At 37.1% G+C, this 8,527-nt stretch overlaps 1 non-coding gene across 1 annotated transcript; it reads right to left on the bottom strand.

The window, feature by feature from the left end:
* Positions 1-778: 778 nt before the first annotated feature.
* On the bottom strand, positions 779-850 carry TRNAD-GUC (transfer RNA aspartic acid (anticodon GUC)). The gene has a single exon. It is a non-coding gene; the product is annotated as a tRNA-Asp (tRNA).
* Between the last annotated feature and the right edge of the window lie 7,677 nt (positions 851-8,527).

Genomic DNA, 8,527 nt, shown 5'->3' with positions numbered 1-8,527 from the left:
AGGCTATTTGGACATTTAAGGACTTTGGCTTTTACTGAGTGAATTAGGAAGCCACTGGAGGGTGCTGGAAAGAGGAGTGATCTGATGATGTGATCCGACTTCACAGTTGTATAAGGATAACATGGCCTGTTGTGTTGAGCACAACCTTCCTGCCCCACCACCCCTCACCAACCACCCCAGGACTTTAGGAAACACAGAGATCAATGTGGAGATGAAGATGATGGTAGCTGTGACCATAGAGAGGCATGATGAAATTCTGGATATATTATTATGCACGAGCCAACAGGATTTGCTGCTGAATTTATTGTTGAATGTAAAAATGAAGTCAAAGATGACCACAATCTTGTTAGGCCTGAGCAACTGGGAAGAGGATTTATAATCAACTGAGAAGGGAAAATCTCAAGGAGCAGTTTTTCAGAGGGATAGCATTAAGAATTTGAACCTGGGCATGCTAAGTTTTTTTTTTCTTCTTGAGACGGAGTCTCGCTCTGTCGCCCAGGCTGGAGTGCAGTGGCCGGAGCTCAGCTCACTGCAAGCTCCGCCTCCCGGGTTTACACCATTCTCCTGCCTCAACCTCCCGAGTAGCTGGGACTACAGGCGCCCACCACCTCGCCTAGCTAGTTTTTTGTGTTTTTTTTTTTTAGTAGAAATGGGGTTTCACTGTGTTAGCCAGGATGGTCTCGATCTCCTGACCTCGTGATCCGCCCGTCTCGGCCTCCCAAAGTGCTGGGATTACAGGCTTGAGCCACCGCGCCCGGCAAAGGTTGATTCTGTTAGCCTCCCCGTCGGGGAATCGAACCCGGGTCTCCCGCGTGACAGGCGGGGATACTCACCACTATACTAACGAGGACAAGCCATGCTACGTTTTAACTGCATATTCGGCATCAAAGTGAACATGTCAAGTAGAGAAGTGCATGTATTCCAGTAGACTGGAATTTAAATCAAAACTAGTTTCCATGGCTGTGTGGTTTTTTTCTAGTGACGTTAATCCACATGGGTGCAACACGTTTTGTTTATCTATTGGTACTTAACAAACTATTTCAATACCTAATGCCTTAAAACTACAGTAATAATTTATTTTGTTCATGAACCCGACATTTTGAGCAGGGCTCATAAACTATTATTCATCTCTGCTTCAAAAAACATCACATATATCTATATATACACACATCTATATATACACACGTACATACCCACACACATCAATCAATCAATCAATCAATCAATCAATCAATCATTGAGAGAGAGAGAGAAAGAGAGAGATACAGTGTTGCCACTACTTATTTTATTTCATGGGACATACCTTCTTGTAGAAGAAAAAGAAAGAGGCTGTGAGAGTAATCAGAGGAGAAAAAGACCGCTTGAAGAATCTTGTAACAGGAAAGAACGTAGCACATTGGAGGAACTAAAGGGGGACCAAGGGCTGAAAGCAGGAGGCACTGGAAATCGTGTTTCTAAAAGAAGCCAAAGCAATTTGTAAGGTAAAGATTCTTCAGGGTCTTATAGAGTAAATTAACTATTTAGTTTATATCTTTAGAGAAAGGGGAAGAAATTGAAGTGTTTTAATTAATGGGTTAATAGGATAATACGTGTACTCAGTTAATATTTGTGAAAAAATAATGTGATAAAGAAAAAATAAAAACATAAGAATAGCAATGTTAATTGAAAATAGAAAACTTCATCAATAAAATGGTATTTCTATGTGAGTATTAGTTATACCCTACTTAATTATATCTTATAGATGGACATGTACCAACAGTGTGTCAAGTTGAAATTTGCTATTTCTCTAGAATTTTGAATATGTCACTCTCTGTGTAACACTGGGGCACCAAGGTGTCCAGCATCAATAAAAATAGTCATTCGTGTCAGTTCTTGAAAATTTTGCTGAAAAAGAATGCCTGGACAGACAAATGTGTGGATAACATATAGGCATGGCATACTTTTGGAATTTCTAAGCATTTTTCTTTACATATTAGGACAAAGTTGTTGGGACCAAAACAAAACAAATTCATTAACCACTATCACTAAAAATAAAATAAAATAAAATAAACAAACACAAAAAATCCCATATGAAGATGGAGTACACATTTTAGTGCATATTGGGTTGAGAATAGTTGGCCTTGGGTATACATAAAAATAGGATTTAACATTTATTGAGTGCTTACTCTGTGCCAGGTAGAGATCTACAACTTCTCACGGATTTGATTATGTAATTCTCCCAGCAACCCTAGGAGGTAGGAACTATTACATTCTCTTTTCTTTGCATATGAAAAAACTGAGACCCAGAAATGTTTACTTTGTTTCCCCAGTCACGCAGTTAATAGTAAATCCTGCATTCAGGAGTTGAACCAGGATAGGCTAACTGTCCAGTGCCACTTGTAATCACACATGAGCCATCTAACACTCATTCACACAATGTAGATTTACTGCCCATCTACCTTTTTCCGGCCCTAGCAGGGGAACTACAGCTTTCTAGAGGACAAAATACCTTTTCTCAAGAATCTTACCATGATTCTTCATCTTGATTCCTGTAGACATCAGTAATTTACCTTTAACTGTTTTACTATATGCTATGAATTATGGTAACACTGTGATTTTAATTTAAGTAGCAGATTTTAGTGTCTTAAAAGATATTTACAAATATATTCTGCTTGATAATGCAATTGACTGAGAAAGGTTGTAGTGCTTTGTCTCAGCTGTTAGACTGCTTAAATACATATCCTTTACTTTTCCAGACTCTAGAGAAACATCAAATTAATTTAAAGTGTGTTTCATTTTGTTCAGTTGCTCTGAAACTCTCTCCTTGCTGTTAGTAATAATAATCATTCTTTCTTAGCTCTCTGATCAGATAGTAAATTTCACCAGTTGATCAAACTGGCCCAATGGGATAAAACAGAAATCTTAGTTACGTTTATATTACTTAAAGTCCTACTATAAAGCAGGGCTTCTTTTCACTCTTTTACTTTATGCTGTGTGTGAAATTATGTCTTGCATGCACCATTGTTATAGAATGCATCAGAAAAAATGAGAAGCCACAGCCCTGGTGACCGTATCTTGCATGCTGATATTGTTATCGTAGGCTTTCAATGTATTTCCAATATTTTAAACATTGAAAACATTTCAGTGCAAAGAAGAATTGCATGTAATACAATTTCATGTTATAGAAGTATGTTCTATGAAATCTTCAACATTAAATGTAAAATATAATAAACTCTTAAGAAAAATGTGAGAAACAGGAAGGGACCTGACATGGATTTAATATTAGGCTGATAGTGAGCTAAATCTTTCCCCTAGTATTATAAAGAACTAAAATTCATTTTTACATAGACATAATATGTAAAAATCAAGTTGCTGGTTATCATATCCAGAATTCACAGAGATAGACATGGATTTAGAATAAACGTTCTGCCTTTATTGCAACAATGATGCTCCTGATGCTCCTGTTGTATTGCTTTGTTGGAGATAGTCTTTGGGTGTTTCTTTCCAAGAGATGTGATACATCCTGTTGACCATTCCTCTTTCTCCCAAGCATTTCCACATGGAATCAATGTCTGGTTTGGTTTATAGCTGCTGACCATGCCTATGAACTTTCAATGTGCCTCCTATTTGTATAATATTGCATCTGGATTCCAGTAAAAAAGACTCCATACTTGAAAATCCTTAATGTTTGAAATAGTCACAGATTAGAGATCTTGGAAATCATCGCAAATCTCTGAGAACCATTACAACCTTCTTCCTATCGTTACAACCAATCTTCCTATCAGCTCAGTTATGGAAAATTGAACCATACATTATATATGTTATATATATATAATATATATGTTATATATATAATATATATGTTCCATATATATTTTTTATATATGGTCCTATTATATATTGATCCTAATTGTGTGTGTGTGTCTGTGTGTGTATGGTCCAATTTTCAATATATACACCAACCTGATTTCTCTTCTAGCCATTGGTGAAATCAGGAGAGACTAGAGATGAATTGGTAACACTCATTGTATCCTATACAAAAGCAGTAAATTTCACCAAACGTCATAGCTAGGATGATTCTTGGAATCGTTAATATGGATCCAGCTCAGATTGTTACTTGGCCTGAAGTAGTTAATAGTATGCCAATGCTACAGGTCACTGGTTGACCTTTGCTGGCTGTCTAAGAAGAACTATGGTACCAGGCATGGTGGCTGATGCTTGTAATCCTGGCACTTTGGGAGGCTAAGGCAGGAGGAACACTTGAGGCCAGGAGTTCAAGACCAGCCTGAGCAACATAGTGAGGCCCCGTCTAGACAAAAAAGTTAGCCAGGCCCAGGCATGGCAGTCTTTGCCTATAGTCCCAAGCACTCAAGAGGTTGAGGTAAGAAGATTGATTGAGCGCAGGAGATCAAGGCTACAGTAAGCTATACTTGCACCACTGTATTCCAGGATGGGTGACAGAGCGAGACCCAGTCTCTAAAAACAAAGCAAAATGAAACTTATGGCACAATATTTGGTGTATTGACACTGTATTACTGATTCAAAAACCAAGTAACGGGAGATATACTCAATGTGAAAAATGCTTATATTTACTCAATTTCATATGTAGCAGCTTTTAAAGGAGTGCATTTTTTTTTAACCTGTTAGACCGTGTTGAGACTCACAAATCCTCTTTAATTCACAGATTAGAGATCTTGGAAATCATCACAAATCTCTGAGAACCATTACAACCTTCTATCTTAATCTAGAAACAAAATTTGTCCGAAGAAATAATTTCGAATAATAAAATATTGAGTTTTCACAGGTAGGCAAGCAGACACTGAAAAAAAAAAATGAATCGCTTTGATCATGCTCCCAAACATTCAAACAAATTACATTAGGTTGAACTCATAGCTAATTTTGGTGCTCCTAAATGCTCTTTCACATTCTGAAATAAGTTTCTAGTGGAAATAGTATATATGTTACAGTTCAGAGTAGTAAGTGGTTTCACAAAGAAATTTTTTTAATTGGTATAGTAGTTTTTAGTATTAAAAATGTGATTTTTAAATTTCAGTCATTTGAAACTGGGTGGAAATGTTCTAAAAGAATTTAAATTTATTTTTATTTTGAAATTTTGTCAGGGTTATGTGTGCATTATAGCAAAGAAAATAGTACAAAAAGTCTTCTAATGAAAAGCAGAGTCACCCAATTCATTTTTTTCTGCTCCTAGTCCCAATCTCCAAGAAAATTTTTCTCTAATCATTTCTGTTTTCATTCTTCTGCAGGTTATCGTTTTAACTCTAGGTATGTTTATATCTGTTTTTCTTAATTTTCCAACTGGAGGCAACGTCTGTTCACTTCCTTAAACACTTATGATTTATGGCCGCGCACGGTGGCTCACGCCTGTAGTCCCAGCACTTTGGAAGGCCGGGGTGGGTGGTTCACGAGGTTAGGAGTTCGAGACCAGCCTGGCCAACATGGTGAAATCCCATCTCTACTAAAAATACAAAAATTAGCTGGGCAAGGTGGCAGTCACCTGTAGTCCCAGCTGCTCGGGAGGGTGAGGCAGGAGACTCGCTTGAGCCCGACAGGCAGAGGTTGCAGTGAGCCCAGATCACACCACTGCACTCCAGCCTGGGTGACAGAGCAAGACTTCGTCTCAAAAGAAAGAAAGAAAGAAAAAAAATGTGTGTGTGTGTGTGTGTGTGTATATATATATGATTTATTTCATTCTATCTCATCTTCTCTTCTGCTCCCTTCTTTCAATATTTGACAGTTTTATCATTACTTTCAGTTTTTCCATACATTATGTTTATAACTTTGAATAGGGTACATACTCTTCTATGTATAAACCATCAGCTCTAGTCAGTATTTCATACTACCCTTCCCTCCACCTTTCATCTGCCTCATTCTTCCTTTATTGTTTCGATTTATTTTAACTTATCAAACTGGTTCTCTTTTCATCTTTTGTTCATAGATTGATTTTTGAAGTTGGAAACCAATTTGCAGTGTTTGCATTGCTGTGACCCTGTAAACATTGTTCACTGCCATAGCAAATAGAATTAAATTTTCTTTCCTGAAAGTCTGGTGTCATGATGTCTGGGACACTTAAAGAAAAACATTTCCAGGATTGAGGACAACTGGATTCTCATTTCTTATATTTCATCCAAGTGCTACGAAGCATTTTGTTTGATCTTTTATTTGGAGCATCTTATTTTGTGCATCTTTTTATTTTCTTGAAAACTTTAATGCTACTCTTTCTGTGAATTCATCAAAATCTCAAGACTTCCAACCTCTCATACATGCTGTCTTATGTCCTATTTCAATCCTCTCTAACACCCTCTTTCTACCTGAAGACCTCCCCCTTTAGTCCTGTGTGCTTCAATTTTGACCAGCTCATTTTTAAACCTAATGTACAGCCATCAGCCCACACTTGGCCTGGGCTATATCCACCCTTCTTTAGATCCAATATTTGCCTTTTTTTGTTTCACAGGTATTATTTTTTTGAAACACACATTCAAAGAACCTTCTAGAAAATAATATACAGAAGGTACATTTTAAAAGATCATGTCTGTTTGAAAATGTCCTTATTTGGGCTGCACATTTGAGTGATATCTTGGCATGACATGAAGTTTGAAATAAAAATCATGTGGTTTTGTTTGTTTGTTTTTCTGCAGTGCTTTATTCTACAATCTGGTATTTCTGGGGAGAATGCCTATACTAGTCTCAGTTTTATTTGTATGCTAGCTGTTTCACTTCTTTAGAAGCTTACAGTATCTTTAGCCTTGATGTTCTGAAATTTTCACAAGAATAGTTTAGAAATATATATATTTCATTAGGTATCGAGCACTTGTTGAATCTTTAGACCTAGACTCCTATCTTAGGTCCATGAAGTTCTCCCCTGTTATTCTTGTGATAATTAGATAATTTCCTTCTAACTTTGCTTTCAATTTTATTTTTTAAGAAATATTTTTAGTAGAATGTGACTGTTTCATCATGACTAATATTTTGTCTCTCACACTTTTTGTCTTTCTGTTCTACATGTTGGGACAAACTTCTTCCTCCTCCTGCTTCCCCTCTTTTTTCCCTTTATATCATATTTACATCTCTATTTATCCAAGCATACTAATTTCACTGTCTGATTTTTTTCTCTTTTTATCATATTTACATCTCTAATTATCCAAGCATACTAATTTCACTCTCTGATTTTTTTCTTTCTTTTATATAACATCATGTTTTTGTTATATTGTCATAATATCACCTCCGATTTCTGTTTATACAAGAGAGGTTTTTGTGGTTTATACCTTTTTATTCGCTTACAGAAGTACCTGCTCTCTTTCCTTCTTCTGCGATCTGTTTGTTTTGGCATTTCTTTTTCATGCTGTTGCTTTTTTTCACACATCTGATGATCCTAATTTGCCTGTCCATAGTTAAGAATGCGGAGTTGGTCAGCAGATGTGGGCTTCTTTGGCAAATTTGCAAACAGTTCTATTCATGCTCCTCCCTTGAATAGGCAGTCAGCCTTGTGCATATGAGAAGGGCAGGACAACTGTCATACTTTATTACAGGATTAGCAACAACGTGCTGGGTGTGTGGCTACATGTCAAATGTCAGAATGGACAGAATTGTATTTAGAAGTCCAATATCCACACTTGTCTTCTGACTGTTTCCTCCCCAGATAGTTCATTTAAGTTCTTTAGTAAATAATTCCTGTTGTTTTGTCCCCACAGAGACAAATGCTGGACTGCCTAGGCTTTGCACGGGGGCAGACTGTGCTGCCTGACAGAACCATCACCAATACTGATCCTTAAGTCAGCATTGTGACTACTTCTCCCTCTCTCACTCCATGAACACTTGTGACTACTTCTCCCTCTCTTGCTCCATGAACACTTCTCCTCTGAGCCCAATCCACTTTAGTGTCTGAGGAGAAGACTTGTTTTCATCTCCCAGAGCAGCCTCTTTGTAGCAAATTCTGCATTGCTCATTGATTTACACACTTGTGTCCACTTTCCATCTCCTAAAACCTCATCGAAGTATCTATTATGATGTTGACAACTACCCAGTCATCTTACATTCTCTGTGCCTATTAAATACATGTGTCGTATTTTTCATCTAGGTCTCAGGAGGAAAAGGAAATGAACCCATTTTCTCAGCATGCCATCTAGAATTGAAAGCCAAGAAGAGATATGCAAATGCTCGGGTTTCTAATAGCTCAGCATCTGGAAACAGCTAAATATTAATGACACACATTTAAGATTAACAACAGCAGAGCATTTACCTCTTTCTCCTTAGAGAATTATAACAAGTTATTTTAATGCTCTTACAAACAAAATGACGAATTTTAAGAGAGAGCTAACAAACAGAAATTCCCTTTTAAGGAATTTTTTTTTCATTTCAAGACTAATGCATGTCCGTAACCACCACTGAATGAATGTGTTATATGAAGCATGAGTCATGTTTCAGGATTAGAATCTCAGAATCATAAAAATGGGCTGTTTCTCTCTCTCTCTCTCTTTCTCTCTCTCTCTCTGTGTGTGTGTTTGTGTGTGTGCGCGTGTGTGTGTGTGTG

This window comes from Macaca mulatta, chromosome 12, assembly GCF_049350105.2.
Source record: "Macaca mulatta isolate MMU2019108-1 chromosome 12, T2T-MMU8v2.0, whole genome shotgun sequence".
NCBI classification, from domain to species: Eukaryota; Metazoa; Chordata; class Mammalia; order Primates; family Cercopithecidae; genus Macaca; species Macaca mulatta.
This window is presented reverse-complemented; position numbering and strand designations above follow the sequence as displayed.